The sequence below is a fragment of the Schistocerca americana genome, chromosome 5 (genome assembly GCF_021461395.2).
Source record: "Schistocerca americana isolate TAMUIC-IGC-003095 chromosome 5, iqSchAmer2.1, whole genome shotgun sequence".
Lineage (NCBI taxonomy): Eukaryota > Metazoa > Arthropoda > Insecta > Orthoptera > Acrididae > Schistocerca > Schistocerca americana.
This window is the reverse complement of record NC_060123.1, coordinates 305632640-305651143: the sequence shown is the minus strand read 5'-3', so window position 1 is coordinate 305651143 and position 18504 is coordinate 305632640.

The following is an 18504-nucleotide window of genomic DNA, read 5'->3' as shown; positions in this document are numbered from 1 at the left end:
ACAGACGTATGATACAGAGACTCCCAATCACCTCACCACATTCAAAGTCCTAGAGCTCCGCAGAGGGCCCCATTCTGCTCCCTCACAATGACTACTGAGGTCGCTGATATGGGGTACATGTTAGTAGTGGCAGTACAATGTACCTAATATGAAAAACGTATGATTTTGAGGGTGTCCGGATACTTTTGATCACACAGTGTCTAAAACCTTTTTATGCTTCGGAATCTGTTTTAATTTTGCAAACTACCTTTCGGTCTTAATGTTTCATCTGTAGTTTTCATCAGAAGTTTGAACTCCATTCTTCCAATACATTTAAAGAGCAGATTCACTACTTACGTCAATGACAGCGTCTTGGGTTCATTAGTGGAAACGTTTTCAAATCATGGAAGTACTGTCAATTTAAGCAAATCTGAGTTTCGAAAATCATCCATTAAATTTTTAGGTCAAATCATTTCAACATCTGGTACTGAACCCGATCTGGCCATTCGTGACATTGCAATTCCTACTGCTAAACGCCAAGTTACAATTCTTTTCGCCATTTCATTCACGAAAAAGCCGCGGGCACTTCAATATTGTGTCATTTAGGTGGTAAAAACTGAAACTGGCTTTGGGAAAATCAAGAGCAAAAGGAATTTGATCAAGTGAAACAAGCTTTAATAAATGCACCTTTACTTTTTCACGCGGATCTTTCGCTTGATTTTTGCATCTCGACTGATAGCTCCAAGATCTTGCGTCCATGTGTTTCAAGAGAGAAAATTGGTGTCACTGTTACTAAGAGCATTGCATTTGCCAGGCGTGTTCTTTCCGCTTCTGAACGAAATAATTCAGTCACGGAACTTGAGGCATTAGCTGTCGTTTGGGCCTTCACAAAATTTCGATAATACTTATTTGGCAAACACATGAAACTACACGCAGGCCACCGTGCGTTACCATTTCTTATGAACGCCAAACTTTCTCGTGATCACTTGGGGGTGTGGACATAATATTTACAGAAATTTCATTCACTGTTATACACATTTCTATAAAAGAGAATATTGTTGCTGACACCTTTTCACTATCTCTTGGTGGCTCATAATTTGGTTCAGCAACAGGATTGTTAGCCTAATTTCAGTATTCTATAAGTAGAACAAATCGATTTCGAAAATTATGTTTATTCTGCTTTAAGGGACATTGCGAAAGAACAAGATAAATATCCCATATGGAAGCACATCAAGCAGCTGTAGCGAGAAACAAATAACTCGACTGTCAGACATTATTATTTGGTTAGGAACAATATTCTCTTCAAACGTTTGAAACCTGATAGTAATGCGTGGCATGTTAGTATTCCATATGATTTGATCAAGAAGTTAGTCTGGTACATTCGTCTTAGTTATGCACACTATGGAGTAAAAATACGTTTTTACCTACTCCATGAGACTTCTTACCTTTCAACCATGGAACATGTATCCGACGTTTTCTGATTGATTGTAAACTCTGTCAAATAGCTAAAACATCCACCAATTCTCATTTTGCTAATTGATTCCCATCATTCCCGTTAAATTACGTTATTTAGCCGGCATGGACCTGTATGGACCCCTTCCAATTAGCAGACAAGATTTTTCGTGTATTTTTGTGGCACACCAAATTTTTATCTCTTGTGCACCACTTCAGAACGTGACTGAGAGAACTGTTCTACAGCATTTACCACCGATTTTTAAGAGATGTCGGACATGTCGGAAAGTTAACTCTGACAATGAACCTCAATTTCATTTGACTCTTTGGATATATACATTGAAAAACAGAAAAAATTTTCATTTGCCAGAACCATGCTTTTTCCAATCCCTCTGATTGAATCATGAAAGAAACAGAAAACGTACGCTGACTGTAGCACACAGAATCGGATAGGTATATTCAAATCTTTCAGGACACCATACATTTTTCACGTAATGATTCAACTTTGGTCGCTCCACATTGGCACTAAAAAATAAACTACTGCCTGATAAAATCGGAGAAACTGTACCTTTTCCAAAGTCACAATACTTAAGACATCATGAACTTACTGAAAACGCCCTTAAAAAAATAAAATAGGCGGCAGAGAAGAGAAAACAGCTACAAAAGAAAAGACGCAACAATAAAGACTTCAGGGTAGGTCAGAAGGTGTTAGTTTGTTCTCACCAATTATCATGCAAATCAAATAAGTTTCAAAAATTCTTAATCTACAATGGACGATTCCATTTTTGCCGAGTAGCTCACCCGAATTCGACTGATATCGAAACAACGCGCGCAAAATAATCGCGTGGCCCACACCACCTTTACAATATAAAACATCTTGTAGAGTAATCCTTTGGTTTTTTTTTGTTTAGTCAGTACACATTTCTTAGCATTGTCATGTGATGTATGTGATTTTCTCATTGACGAGTGGGTCATTGTAAACGAGTTGACGATAAGTCATAAGCCAGTTCATCCTATGTATGTGTAGCTCGTATTTATTTTTCCCTTATATAAAGTCGAAGAGATTGGCGATTTCTTTGCGTTTCTATCACTTTATGCACTTCTGTTAATACAGTGTACTTTACTGTTACATATATAAATTACAATGTCACTAATAATGAAACTTTCTAGTTTTATGTGTCACACAAAAATTCAATCAAAACTACATTAAAACGCAGCTACTTTTAGTTGCGTATAAATACACAACGGCAGAAATCTATGAGTTTGGATAGTAACGTAGGGTATTGCAAGAAGTAACGGACGTTTTCTTACAAGTTATCACACTGAATTATGCAACAATTGGATGGCATTTGAGAAATGTTGTACAGTACGCAATTGTGCAACAGATAGAGAATTTTTGGTTGGATTTAAGAGCACTGAATATAATACGGAGTAACGACTATAAGTACGTAACTTGAGCTTGTTTTGAATAAATTATAGCATGTGATGGAAGTAATTATGAGTTTATGATAACGTTATTGATTTCGTGGACTTATAGATTATGTATTTGAGGTGATACGTTTTAAGATTTCAGGAGATAGACAACGAGGTTAGGGACTGGTAGCTATTATGTGGCGATTTGCTTGTAGTGCATAGGGTTGTGGTTTAGTGATTTTTGTTCAGAGAAGGAGATTTCTTAGGAATGGAGACGACGGAGATTTGCTACTTTGTTTGGCACATTGTGATGAGAACTCTTGGCCAGTAAGCATTATTGTATATATGTAATGATATTTATGGGAGATGGTACTTCTGTTCATGTGCTTGATTTGATAACTGTATGGTTTTGCTTACTGCATCAACTCCTCTTTCTCGTTTAACAGGTTAATGACATTTCTTTACTTTTTCACCTCAGCTTAACAGATTTGCATATGTTTCCAACCATTTAGCAAATATATTCTTTGTCTTATTTTTGTAAAGCTCTAAGGTATTTTTTGGTATTTCTTTGTCTTTCTTGTATTTGGGGTACGTTAAGCATTTTTTTAGATGACAATAGGTAACACGTGCATAGAAGAAGCATCTGTGCACACATTTTCAGTTTCATTATCTTTTATGATGGACTGACGACTGACGCTTCAACGTAATTTCTTGTGACTCGTATAACAATAATTTTGTGCGCAAATCTTTGTACCATTCCTTCAGCCACTTTCCTTCAGAATAGTTGCTAGAGGCAGAAATTTTTGTATGAAATAGTATTTTTTATGATTACACGGTATGTACTGAAGATTCTACTTCTATAACTGTATATTTGGCAGATATTTGTACGAAAATGCTATGTTTATGTACTCAGTTCATGTCTTCTATGCATACTTTTTTTCTCACGTCGTCTTACCTAGAATATTGTATAACACTGATGTAAAGAATTTCATATACATGTTAATATGCAACATTTATTGTGATTTGTGAACTTTAGCTGTACAGTATGTTGTGGACTTGTGTTTAATGCCATCAACAAACTTTCTCATATGGAAACTTTTTTTAGGTCTTTGTTTGTATTACCATATGCTAACACAAACATTTCAATTTTTATTCTGGCTGATGTATTTAGTCATTTGTAACAACGTTTGCTTATGTCTTATGCTGAATTAGAACATTCATGCGTATATTTAGGCATATCTAACACACTAAGAGACATTTACGCGAAGTATGAATGTAGTACCGAGTGAGGTGGCGCAGTGGTTGGCACACTGGACTCGTATTCGGGAGGACGACGGTTCAATCCCGCGACGTGCCATCCTGATTTAGGTTTTCTGTGATTTCCGTAAATCGCTTCAGGCAAAAGCCGGGATGGTTCCCTTGACAGGATACGGCCGACTTCCTTCCACATCCTTCACTAATCCAATGAGAGCGATGACCTCGATGTTTGGTCTCTTCCCTCAAATCAATCCAATCAATTCAATGGATGTAGTTATACAATAACGATATTAACCTCACTTCAGCTGGATTTATGCAATCATTCCACAGACATTTGGTGAAAAAATGATACATTTTCTTATTACTGTGGTACTATACAGTACTGTTGTAAGAGACTTTTGCTCTGAGTTGTCAGCGGTATATTTATGGACCAATGCTGCATCCTCTGAGTCTGCTCTTAGCTTCCTCAGAAATAAACATGTACAATGCTGTAACTGGTTTTGCATTGAGTCTTCCACAAAACATGTTTATTTCAAGGCACATTTCGACGACTTTTCTTTAGTGGTGTACTGGGTACACTGAAGTTAACGACGATTTTCATTGAACACATATAATTTAACGATGGCTACATAGATTCTTGCAATGGCGTACAAAAACTGTGACTCTACCACATGGTTTTCTTACTGATGCTTTGAGCGCGCTGATGTTATGGACTGTTGGTGCACCTATGCATGATGATTAAAACCGATTTGTCATGGAGTATTTTTGCGCCTGTACACAAAGATTTAAGACAAGATGTCAAGAATATTAGTGCACCTGTGAAGGACAGTTGAAAAAATTATAAATTATTAATCCTGTTATCTTTTTATACAATTTACGGCTATCACTTCTTTATTTCTACTTACGCATTTTGTATTTTAGCTTTGTTAGCGAATTTTGCAGTCTAATCTTTGTTAATTACAAATCTCATCCTGCAAAATTCTGGTAGGCGAGAGCGAGGGACAGTGAAAGGTGTTGTGAATTTTTGTAGGAATTTTTCTTGTTTTGAATACCTGAAATCGCGCTTCTATTGCTCAGAAATGCGCAAGCACTCTTGACAGAGATGCTGCCCCACACCGATATGAACTAGAGGTGATTTTTGTTCTGCAAACATTTGTCTGTTGATCGCGAAAAAGGAGAGGAACAGTTATTTGAGTTTTGGTGTTAGATATGAACAGTCAAGTTGTGGTTTAGTAGCAGCAAGGGACGAACAATGGAGATTTTTGTAATTATATTATGAATCAGTAGTAGATTTATTCCGTAGAGAAAAAGAATTGATTTTTACATTGGTACGATTATATTTGTGAAGAACGGATTACAGGTAATGATTATGTTCCAAGGTCTGAAGGACGGCTACCAAAATTCAGAGAGGCGTTCGAATTCGTATTCAGTGAGTATGGTGCATTCCGTTTCGAGCTTCTGCTTGGTAATGCTGCTGTGGACTCCGCTCTCGTACGTGTTTTTCTTCACTTCGACACACTGCCATGCCTTCGAAGAAAGAAGATTTATTTTCTCGTGTACACTCACGTTTTTTATGTGAATGTAGGCTTGCCCGGTGTATACTGCTGATAAAATCTTCTCGGGCTTCCATACGGGTAGCTGCGTCGAAAATCCGCGACGTTTCGATGAATGTCATTCTCATCATCCTCTTCGCCAGAAGATGATGAGAATGACACTCATCGAAACGTCGCGGATTTTCGACGCAGCTACCCGGATGGAAGCCAGAGAAGATTTCATCACTCATGTTTTGCTTCGTTATCGAGTTAACCCACTGGAGATCACCCACCTAGTAATGTTTATTTCTGATATTTTCATTTATTCATTGATTTGTTGTATGCTCAGTTCGAACTGATACGTTTTTGTGTAATCTTACACTTTTGCCATCAAGCTTGAAAGCGTAATTCGTGTCCTTTATGTGTCTGGGCACTTTCTCAACAGTAACTGTCCAGCTTCATGACGGTGGCGACCCTAACAACCATTCATTTTCTTATCATTGTTCTATTTTAATCATGTAACATCATTCCCAAGTTATTTTGTAACTCGGCGTCTGTGTGTCCTGTGTAATTTTTGCACGCTGCTTGAATAAACATTATTTCACCAGATCAGAGTCTATTACTCAGCCCCCATTAAAGTAAGTTATTCAACTGAAATGCACAAGTCCTCCAACCATAAGCAATAGGCGAGGCCTCTGACGAATTCAACAACTTATCAAATAAAGTTTTCCGATGACCGCGGCAGCTGACTTTTCAAGTTGCCTATTAGCTCAACGGGGCTAGTTTATCATTTTGTATGATCCGGGTTGATAGATTCAGCATCAGTATCATTTGTATAACAATGGAATGTCTGATGAACAAGAGGTCGTGTTCACAGCACACCCGGCTTCTGGCAAAACGACCACGCAGAGGAAATACGAGAAACTAGAGCTGTCTCAGAAGTTTGCCGACTATGACTCCTCCGATGCTCCATTCGCGATTGGTAAAGGGAAGAGAGGAACAGATAGTGGTACTAAAAGCACTCTCCGCCACGTACCGTAAGATGACGTGCGGAATACAAATGTAGATGTGCACATACTCAAGCATGTGCACGATGGTATGCTTGCACAAGCTTGCTTGATTGAAACTGGATCAAGACTCAGGCGCCTTCAAAAGTTCAAATGCTTGCACAAAATTGCCTCATGGCATGCAGACGGTCATGCATAATTGCACAGAGTACTTGATCCTTAACTACTATGGTCATTCACAGGAACACAATTATTATGGAGGGGTCTCACAAACCGCATTTTTCTATTTTATATATCAAACCAGAATTTAGCTGAATATACACTCCTGGAAATGGAAAAAAGAACACATTGACAGCGGTGTGTCAGACCCACCATACTTGCTCCGGACACTGCGAGAGGGCTGTACAAGCAATGATCACACGCACGGCACAGCGGACACACCAGGAACCGCGGTGTTGGCCGTCGAATGGCGCTAGCTGCGCAGCATTTGTGCACCGCCTCCGTCAGTGTCAGCCAGTTTGCCGTGGCATACGGAGCTCCATCGCAGTCTTTAACACTGGTAGCATGCCGCGACAGCGTGGACGTGAACCGTATGTGCAGTTGACGGACTTTGAGCGAGGGCGTATAGTGGGCATGCGGGAGGCCGGGTGGACGTACCGCCGAATTGCTCAACACGTGGGGCGTGAGGTCTCCACAGTACATCGATGTTGTCGCCAGTGGTCGGCGGAAGGTGCACGTGCCCGTCGACCTGGGACCGGACCGCAGCGACGCACGGATGCACGCAAAGACCGTAGGATTCTACGCAGTGCCGTAGGGGACCGCACCGCCACTTCCCAGCAAATTAGGGACACTGTTGCTCCTGGGGTATCGGCGAGGACCATTCGCAACCGTCTCCATGAAGCTGGGCTACGGTCCCGCACACCGTTAGGCCGTCTTCCGCTCACGCCCCAACATCGTGCAGCCCGCCTCCAGTGGTGTCGCGACAGGCGTGAATGGAGGGACGAATGGAGACGTGTCGTCTTCAGCGATGAGAGTCGCTTCTGCCTTGGTGCCAATGATGGTCGTATGCGTGTTTGGCGCCGTGCAGGTGAGCGCCACAATCAGGACTGCATACGACCGAGGCACACAGGGCCAACACCCGGCATCATGGTGTGGGGAGCGATCTCCTACACTGGCCGTACACCACTGGTGATCGTCGAGGGGACACTGAATAGTGCACGGTACATCCAAACCGTCATCGAACCCATCGTTCTACCATTCCTAGACGGCAAGGGAACTTGCTGTTCCAACAGGACAATGCACGTCCGCATGTATCCCGTGCCACCCAACGTGCTCTAGAAGGTGTAAGTCAACTACCCTGGCCAGCAAGATCTCCGGATCTGTCCCCCATTGAGCATGTTTGGGACTGGATGAAGCGTCGTCTCACGCGGTCTGCACGTCCAGCACGAACGCTAGTCCAACTGAGGCGCCAGGTGGAAATGGCATGGCAAGCCGTTCCACAGGACTACATCCAGCATCTCTACGATCGTCTCCATGGGAGAATAGCAGCCTGCATTGCTGCGAAAGGTGGATATACACTGTACTAGTGCCGACATTGTGCATGCTCTGTTGCCTGTGTCTATGTGCCTGTGGTTCTGTCAGTGTGATCATGTGATGTATCTGACCCCAGGAATGTGTCAATAAAGTTTCCCCTTCCTGGGACAATGAATTCACGGTGTTCTTATTTCAATTTCCAGGAGTGTATATAGTTTCTAGACTTCCAGTCATTCATTACACTTCTTAGAGGTGGCTTTTGTAGAAATTTGATTTTTTTAAACACTGCGGCATTTTAAACACTTCGACATTTAAAACAAAGCGACATCTGGAGTATATTTTTATTTTGTGAGTTACGAAAATAACAGCAAATAGTTAGCTCTCTACTCGCACACAGATTTTCATCAGAGGGATTATATTACAAACTGGCAATATAACTAGGTTGAAAAATTCGACGTGACTTACGGTAAATTGTGTGCGAAGTCAGCTTTCAGTTTACGGCTCACTTTGCAATGTAGAACGAATATTTCAGTCCGTAAGTCTATGAATGGAGAAACGTTGCCACCATTTTACTTCTAAAATTACAAGTAAAAACTAAATACTTGTTCTCATGTGCATTGTCCTGGGACAATGAATTCACGGTGTTCTTATTTCAATTTCCAGGAGTGTATATAGTTTCTTGACTTTCAGTCATTCATTACACTTCTTAGAGGTGGCTTTTGTAGAAATTTGATTTTTTTAAACACTGCGGCATTTTAAACACTTCGACATTTAAAACAAAGCGACATCTGGAGTATATTTTTATTTTATGAGTTACGAAAATAACAGCAAATAGTTAGCTCTCTACTCGCACACAGATTTTCATCAGAGGGATTATATTAGAAACTGGCAATATAACTAGGTGGAAAAATCCGACGTGACTTACGGTAAATTGTGTGCGAAGTCAGCTTTCAGTTTACGGCTCACTTTGCAATGTAGAACGAATATTTCAGTCCGTAAGTCTATGAATGGAGAAACGTTGCCACCATTTTACTTCTAAAATTACAAGTAAAAACTAAATACTTGTTCTCATGTGCCACTGAATCATACTTTAGTCAATTTCCACCTGCAAACACTTCATGCCGACCTTCCTGGAACACTCCAAACAAATCGGAACACCACGCTGTTAACATGGATGGATACCTTGTTTTCCTCTTCAGACGTGGAGGGCAAAAGGTGCAGGTTTTTCGATTTTCGAATTCTTCTTTCGGTGTCTGAGGCTCATCTTGCAAGTGAAGACATCTGCCTCACATAACACACGTTGCACAGAAGGCCCAGCTCTCCCCGCCATGGAGAAACGATAGCATGCAATAAAAACGCGACACGCAAACACTATGGTACGTCTGTGAGACCTCTCAAGGCTAATAATTACGAAACAAAGAGCAGCAACAATGCAAGAATGCTGGCACGTGTAGCTTGACAGCCAATAGAAAGGTGAATGGAAGAGTCCATTTGGCTTTGCAGGGGTGTGAGAAATATCTCGACACAAAAATTAGTAGCGGTCTGAGAGACGGTCGATAGTAGTTTAGGGTTGATCATGCATGCTCGTCAAGCTTGCACATACGTGAGTAGTCACCTATGCATGAAGGGCCTCTGGCAGCGGGAGTAAACGTACGCCGTCCATTCAGTCCCGGCGTCGGCGAGCAGGCACCAAGCTGGCTGGCCTGTCCCCGGAGCAACCTCACACGGTGCAGGTAGGGGAATGATTTAGGTCAAGGGGGTGGCGAGGGGCTGCGGCGGCGAGCGTTTGACGGATAGAAGCGGCCGCGGAACTAATGGGGGTTAGCGGGCGGACCACACCTGCGCCGGTAAAACACACAAATCAGCCGCGGAATGACACCTCATTCCGACCAGGTGTCCGCGCGATGATGCGTGCCCGGGCCATTGTCGATTCCCGGGCTCGCCTGCCCGCGGGTGCCGCCGCCAAAAAACTCGCCGTGCCGCCCGGGCAAAGTGCCACCCCCACAAAAACGCCGCCGCTGCGCGGGCGAAAACAAATTGCTTTTTTATATACATATCGGTCTGGCGCGCTCTCCCCGAGCAGTGCTCTATGCGCGGGCGCTTTCGTCCCTTCTGTGGGCCGCGCTTTTATTGTTTTATTTTATTGCGGCGCGGTGAGTTAGTGGCCACCGAAAGGGAGGAACTGCGGAAGAGCCGAACGGAGAGGTATGTGGCTTATTACCATATGTGGACACAGTAAGGCGGGCGGCGGTATTCCGGGAAAAGTCGTCGCGCGGTTGGCCGCCTTTCAACGCGCTCTCCTCGCATCTTTACGAGCGCCACTCCGTTCCGGTTTGACGTGCTGGGCCGGACCGCCGCGACGGCCTATAAACGCTGATCCCGAGTCACGTCCGTGGAGCATGCGACGAAAATCCTCCGATGCCGGTCGTAAAGGAGTGGACTTATTTTCTTTATTGTTATTATATCCGGCTGTTTAAATTTAGTGTTCCCGCCGGTATAAAGAGCGGCAAACAGAGTGTGATGTACGGAGAGACCTAAATTCGTTTCTGAGCTGGGTGGTGCAATAGTTGAGCGTTGCGTTCGAATTCGAAGGCAGTGAGTGGGGTTCAAATCCCCGTGCGACTATCTTGATATAGTTTCCAATGGTTTCCCTAACTCATCTCAGGGACTGCTGCTTGAATGCTGTTACTCTACATTTGCAACTACGTCTCTTTTCATCAGGCCACTTTATGGTGTGTGGCAGAGGGTACTTTGTGTAGGAATGTCACTTCTTCCCTTTGCCGTACCAGTGGTGACTAGTCCGAAGAAGAATGACTGTTGTCAAGCCTCAGTGGAGTTCAAGTCTCTCTACCTTCGTGGTTTTTTCGGGAGATATTCGTAGGGAGGAGCAATGCCTTAGGTGACACTTTCAAGCGCTCTTTACATTTTAACAGTAAAACAGCACGATGCACAACGCCTTCCTTGTAGCGTCTGACACTGCAGTCGGATGAGCATCTTCGTGGCGCTTTCGCATTAACTAAAAGAATCTGTAGCGAAACGCACTGCTCTTCTTTGGATCTTATCTATTTCCTCTATCAATCATATCGAGTATGGATCCCAGACTGGCGGGCAGTATTCAAGGAGTCTTTTAAGCTTCCTTTTTCTTTTAATGGACTACACTTCCTGAACATTTTTTTCACTTTATCCTATTCTGGCACAGGTCTTATCTTCCACTAATTTTATGTAGTCGATCCGCTACTATCGCTCCGTACGCCAACTGCCGGATATTTGATGGATGTGACTCCTTCCGGTTGCTGTACTACTAACGTGTAATCAGTAATGGGTCTTGTTGCTTGCTTACCGGTAATTCGTTAAATTCCTTTATACTGAGTGTCATCACCCAATCCCTGCACGCAGTGTCGATCTCTACAGGCCTTCCTGCATTTCGCCACAGTCTTCTATCGTTTCGATTTGTCTGTACCCAACAGCATCATCGCATAAAGCTGCATGGTGTTTCCGATATTATTCGCTTGGTTCACAAAAGCACGTAGTGGAGACAGAAGTGATACGGTATCTTCATACCTCCTAATATCGTGTCGGAACTCCTTTTGTCCGGCACACTGCAGCAACTCGACGTCTAATGAATACAACAATTCACTGAAAGTCCCCTGCACAAATTGAGAAATGTTGGCGGAAGTGTCGCCAGTGCAGGACTTTGTGCACGAACTGACCCGTCGATTATGTCACAAAATGTTCGACAGGGTTCATATCGAGCGATCTGCGTGGTCAAATCATGCACTCGAATTGTCCAGAATGTTCATCTACGTCTATAAGGATACTCGGCAAATCACACTTAAGTGCCTGCCAGAGGGTTCACCGAACCACCTTTGCAATAATTATCTATTATGTCACTCTCGAATAGCACACGGAAAAAACGAACTCCTGTATCGTCCTGTGCGAGCTCTGATTTCCCTTACTTCATTATAATGATCGTGTCTCCCTATGCAGGTCGGGGTCAACAACATATTTTCGTATTCGAAGGAGAGAACTGGTGCTTAAAATTTAGCGAGAAGATCCTGCCACAACGAGAAATGCCGCTGTTTTAATGATTTCCGCCCCAAATCCTCAATCATGGCCGTGATACTCTTGTGCTGCTCTTCTCTGAACTTTCTCTATGTACTTTGTTAACCCTCTCTGGCAAGGATCTCACAAGTCGGATCAGTACTCTTCAGCATATCTGTGCATCTTCTAAGTGTTCTGCTAATAAAATGCAATCTTTGGTCCGCCTTCCCCACAGCAGGTTCTATAAGTACTTGCCAATTTAAGTTATTCGTAATAGTAATTCCTACAAACTTGGTTTAGTTGACGGCCTTTGCATTTGATTGATTTATCTTGTGGATGACCTCACTGTTTTCATTATTTAGAGTCAAATGCAAATTTTCGTACCACACAAATACCTTTTCCAAATCTTTTCTAAATCGTTTTGCAATTTGATCTTCTGATGACTTTAGTAGACGATAAAAAACAGCATCATCTGCAAACAACCTAAGACTGCTGCTCATATTGTTCCCTAAATCATTCATATGGATAAGGAACAACAGAGAGCCTATAACACTATCTTGGGGAACGCCAGAAATCACCTCCATTTTACACGTTGACTTTCCATCAGTTACTACAAACTGTGACCTCTCTGACAGTAAATCACAAATCCAGTCGCATAACTGACACGATATTCCACAAGCACGCAGTTTGATTACAATCCGCTTATGTCGTACAGTGTACAAAGCCTTTAGAAATACGGAATAAATTTTAAATCCCTTGTCAATAGCACTCAACACTTCGTGTGAGTAAAAAGCTGGTAGTGTTTCACAAGAACGATGTGTTCTAAATACATGTTGACTGTGTGTCAATAGACCGTTCTCTTCGAGGTAATTCATAATTTTCGAACACAATATGTGTTCCAATATTCTACTGCAGTTCAACGTTAATGATATGGGCCTGTTTTTTTAGTGAATTACTCCGATTGCGTTTCTTGAATGCTGGTGTGAGTTGGGCAGCTTTCCAGTCTTTGGGTACATATCTTACGTCGAGCGAGCAGTTGTATAAGATTGTCAAGTATGGAGCTATTTCATCAGCATTCTCTGAAAGGAACCTAAATGGTATACAGTCTGGACCGGAAGAATTGCTATTCTTTTGCTATTGTTAAGTGATTTAAGTTGCATCACTACTCCGAGGTTATCTACTTGCAAGTTATTCATGTCGGCAGCTATTCTTCAAACCAGTCGCAAACAATTGTGACCCGGTGACATGGCACATTGTCATCCATAAAAATTCCATAGTTGTCTGAGAATATGACGTCCATTGAAGGCTGCAAATGGTCTCCAAGTAGCCGAACAAAACCATTTACAGTCAATGATTGATTCAGTTGGACCAGAGGACCCAGTCCATTGCATATAAACACCACCAGTTTGCGCGGTGCTTTGTTGACAAGTTGGGTCCATGGCTTCGTGGGATGTGAGCACACTGGAACCCTACCATCAGCTCTTATCCCTTAAATCGGGACTTATCGCACCAGGCTACTGTTTTCCACTCGTATAGGTTCCAACCGATATTATCACGAACCCAGGAGAGGCACTGTAGGAGATGTACTGCTGTTAGCAAAGGCACTCGCGTCGGTCTTCAGCTGCCATAGTCCATTAACGCCAAATATCGTCTCGTCTCACTTTTCCAGCGGATACATTCGCCGTACGTCCCACAGTGATATCTGCAGTTATTTCACGCAGTGTTGCTTGCCTGGTAGCACTGACAACTCTATGCAAACGCTGTTGCTCCCGGTCGTTAAGTGAAGGCCGTCGCCCAGTGCATTGTCCGTGGTGAGAGGTAATCCATAAAATTTAAAATTTTCGGCACTCTCTTGAAACTGTGGGTCTCTCATTATTGAACTCAGTAACACTTTCGAAATGGAGTGTCCCATACGTGTAGCGCCAACTACCACTCCACGTTCCAAGACTTAATTTCTTTCCTACCACTCCACGTTCCAAGACTTAATTCCTGTCGTGCGGCCATACTCACGTCGGAAACCTTTTCACATGAATCAGTGACTACAAACTATAGCTCCGCGAATGCATTGTCCTTTTATACTTTTTGTGCGCGGTGCAACCGCCATGTATGTATGTGCATATCGCTATTCCAATACTTTTGTCACCTCGGTGTAATTCGTTTATAACAGTCCCTTGGCGTGCTCTCGAATTTACTTCTACATCTGTTTTTGTTTACTGGAACTCTTACATCCAATTACAGAGCTGGTCTGATATTCCGTTCCCTCGTATTTTGTTCATTAGGCGGCAGTACGAAACTGCTTCGAACGCCTGCTGGAAAGGAAGGAAGAAATAAAAGGTTATAATTTAACACCCCATCGACAGCTTGATCACTGGAGACTGATCACTAGCTCTGATTACGGAAGGCTGGGGAACGAAATCGGCTGTGCCCTTTTCAAAGGAACCATCTAGGAACTGTTCTGGAGGGTTTCAGGGAAGTTACTGAAAGCTATATCTGGGCTGACAGATGGGGATTTGAACCGTCGTTGCCGGCCGGTGTGGCCGTGCGGTTCTAGGCGCTTCAGTCTGGAACCGCGTGACCACTACGGTCGCAGGTTCGAATCCTGCCTCGAGCACGGATGTGTGTGATGTCCTTAGGTTGGTTAGGTTTAAATAGTTCTAAGTTCTAGGGGACTGATGACCACAGATGTTAAGTCCCATAGTGCTCAGAGACATTTTTTTTTTTTTTTTTGAACAGTCGCTCTCCCTAATGCGAATCCAGTGTGGTAACCATTTCGTCACCTCGCTCGGTTCCTTCTGGAAGTCAACGATCAATGTGGACGGCAGGGTCTACTGGGTCTCGCGGACAAACAAGGAACTTAAAATTGAGTGTTTCGTAGTCACTTCTTGACATATTGCCTCTTGGCTTTTGCCTCGGAATCATCGGTCAACATTGTTTTCGTTCGACCGAAGATTCTCAAACAGAAGCTAATAGGCAGTAAGTCAGAGAGGACTGGGTTTCACACGATCGTCGTTAGAATTGTTAGAATTTACCCTAGGGTACAGATTAAATTTTTTTTCCTGCATCAGATGTATGTATTCGCAAAAACTTTTATTTGATTGCCTTGCTCTTTTTCTTTCTGAATATAGGTCCAGATGTCTGTACGTGCGCTGTTAGGCCTTTCTACGCGAAGGTTTGTTTACTTTACTTACTTTCACTTTCCTATTTCGTATGGTGTCATACAGAGTGTGAGGGGTATAAGTGCGCGTACGTTCATTGGTGACTGAGGACAATCTACTGAACAACATTACAACAGCTCAAAAAATGGCTCTGAGCACCATGGGACTTTACATCTGAGGTCATCAGTCCCCTAGATCTTAGAACTACTTAAACCTAACTAACCTAAGGACATCACACACATCCATGCCCGAGGCAGGATTCGAACCTGCGACCGTAGCTATCGTACGGCTCCAGACTGAGGCGTCTTGAACCGCTCGGCCACACTGGCAGACTAATTATTATAGCTATTAGGAGTAGTATGTTTTGAGGTTGGTTACTACTTCCAAGTACAGAGTGACAATTATTGAACTATAGGAAATAAAATCGTCATAACGTCTGAACTGTTTGCGTTAGGACGTTCAAATTGCACAGTTTGCTGCGTGGCACGATGGGAATTAGTATGTGCTGTATGGTTTGGTTTAGCGACGAAGCCCACTTTCATCTGGACGGGTTCGTCAACAAGCAAAATTGGAGCATTTGAGGGACTGAGAATCCGTATTTAGCGATCGAGAAGTCTCTTCACCCACAGCGCGCTACTGTGTGGTGTGCAATATCCAGTCATTGAATAATCGGTGCAATATTCCTTGATGGCACGGTGACTACCGAACGGTAAGTGAAGGGTTTCAAAGAGGAATTCATTCCCATTATCCAAAGTGACATTGATTTCCACAAGATGTGTTTCATGCAAGATGGAGCTCGACACCATCAGAGCTAGAGAGTGTTTGATGTCCTGGAGGAGCACTTTGGGGAACGCATTCTGGTTCTGAGATACCCAGAGGCCACTGGTTTGTGTCCAGATTGGGCGCCATATTCTCCTAATCTGGATACATGCGACTCTTTTTGTGTGCCTTAAAATAAAGACAAGATGTACAGAAATAACCCAAAAACCATTTGTGAGCTAAAAACAGCCACTCAGGAGGCCATCGACAGCATCGATGTTGCGGCAGTTCATTGGGTCAAGCAGAGTTTCGCTATTCGTCTGTGCTACATCATCGCCAATGATGGCAGGCATATCGAACATGTCACAACCTAAATCCGACAATCTGTAGTGACGTTCACATGTTGAACAAAGTGTGTGCACGCCGTAGTATGTAACTAATATACTTTTTTTCACATAGTTCAATAATTGTCACCCTTTACACCTGGCAAGAGCAAGCCATTAATGTTTGTTTCGTCCGGGGCAGCAAGTCAGGCGTTGAAATGTGGACACGTGGGAACAAAACGGTTAGTCTATAATTACAGGTGTAGTCTACTTAGTGGTGTAGAAAACATAAATAAATTACAAGACTTGTTAGCGGGAAGACTGTTACGTTAAGTGAAAAAACTAATACACTGAAGCGAGTACATAGTAATGTACCAATGATCACAATACCTGCCCTTATACCCGTAACAAACAGTATTTTGGGGAAAACTGTGCACCCATCAAGAATTTTCTTAAACCAGGAACGGATAGTCAGACATATCTCGATGTGAGTTCGCAAACGTCTTGTAGACCATTGTTCAGGTGTCTCGGAATTCGAGCACTTTGTGCATCCGAGCTGCGATCAGAAATTAACGGAAATTTTTTAATTTCGCGATTTTTATTCATCCTATGTTAAAATTTCTGTTTATCTTTTTGGTACATATGTTCCTGATATATTTTAACATTTTTATGTGTTTCGAATTTTTAGTTTATTGTTGACACTCGAAAAGGTTATACATGTTTTCGAGTGCTCTGCGAATTTTTACTTCCGAGAAAGAGTGCTCAAAGAATCTGTATTAAATTTTGCTTGAAAATGGAAAAAACGAAGAACCACATTCGAAATGTTGACTTGGCGAGTGTACTGTAAGACAAGAGTTTACGCGTGATGTAAACGCTTCAAAGAGTGCCGAGAAGATGCTGAATACAACGACCGCCCTTGACGCTCAAGCACATCGATTACTGGCGACAACGTGGTAGAGGTAAATAAAATGGCCCTGGAAAATCGCCGAATCATTATCAGAGGTTGCTGATGATGTAGGCATATGCTTTGGCTCATGCCAAGAAATTTTTAGGGTGTTTTGCCAATGAAACGTGCAGTAACGAACTTGATTACGAAATTGTCGAATTTCGACCAAACTGACGTCGCGTAGACATCGCTCCAAAACTTCTAAAGAAGGTTATAATAGATTACGAAACATGGGTAAACGGGTATGAAGTCGAAACTGAGGCCCAAGCGTACCAATGCTGAAGAGACAAAAAAAAAAAAAAAAAACTTTCGACAAGTTCGATCACATGTGCAGGTTCTGCTCACTGTTTACTTCGATTACAACGGGATAGTGCATCATTTGTTTCTGACTTATGATCGTACGATCAATAAGGAATACTACTGGAAGTTATACGATATTTGCGTGAAAAAATCCGGAGGAAACAAGAGGGAATTGTGGCAAAATCACTCGTGGAAACTGCATCACGATAAAGCTCCTGCTCACACCTCAGTGCTTGTTCGCGATTTTTTGGCAAAAAACAAAACCGTTATGTTGCCGCAGGCACCTTATTCGCCGGACAAGGCTTCTGCGATTTATTTCTATTCCCGAAGCTAAACAGAACAATGAAAAAGTTGTCTTTTTGTCACCGTTGACTAGAAAAACAGAATCGCTGAAGGAGATCAACACCATAACGAAAAGTGAGATCCAGAAGTACTTCCAAGATTAGAAAAAAGCGCTGGCACAAGTGTATTATATACGAGGGGGATTAGTTCGAAGGGAACAAAGTTGATGTTGATGAATAAATAAAGATTCTTCAAGAAAAACAAAAATTCCCGCTACTTTTTGATCACATTTCATACATACCACCATGAGATTTGTCGTTAACAATAGTGATTTATGCCTAAGAAACCGCAACATTCACCCGGCAAGCACTAGATGGAAAAACTTTTTGCATTGGGCTAAGACTTTCTGGAGTACTGCACAGAAAGGTGTATGATATTCAGTACGTTTCAATTCATAAGCTTCCTGGGAAAAAAAAAATTGGTAAATCTTAAGTCTTCAAATGTAAGTTGAGAGGTTTCCTCGTA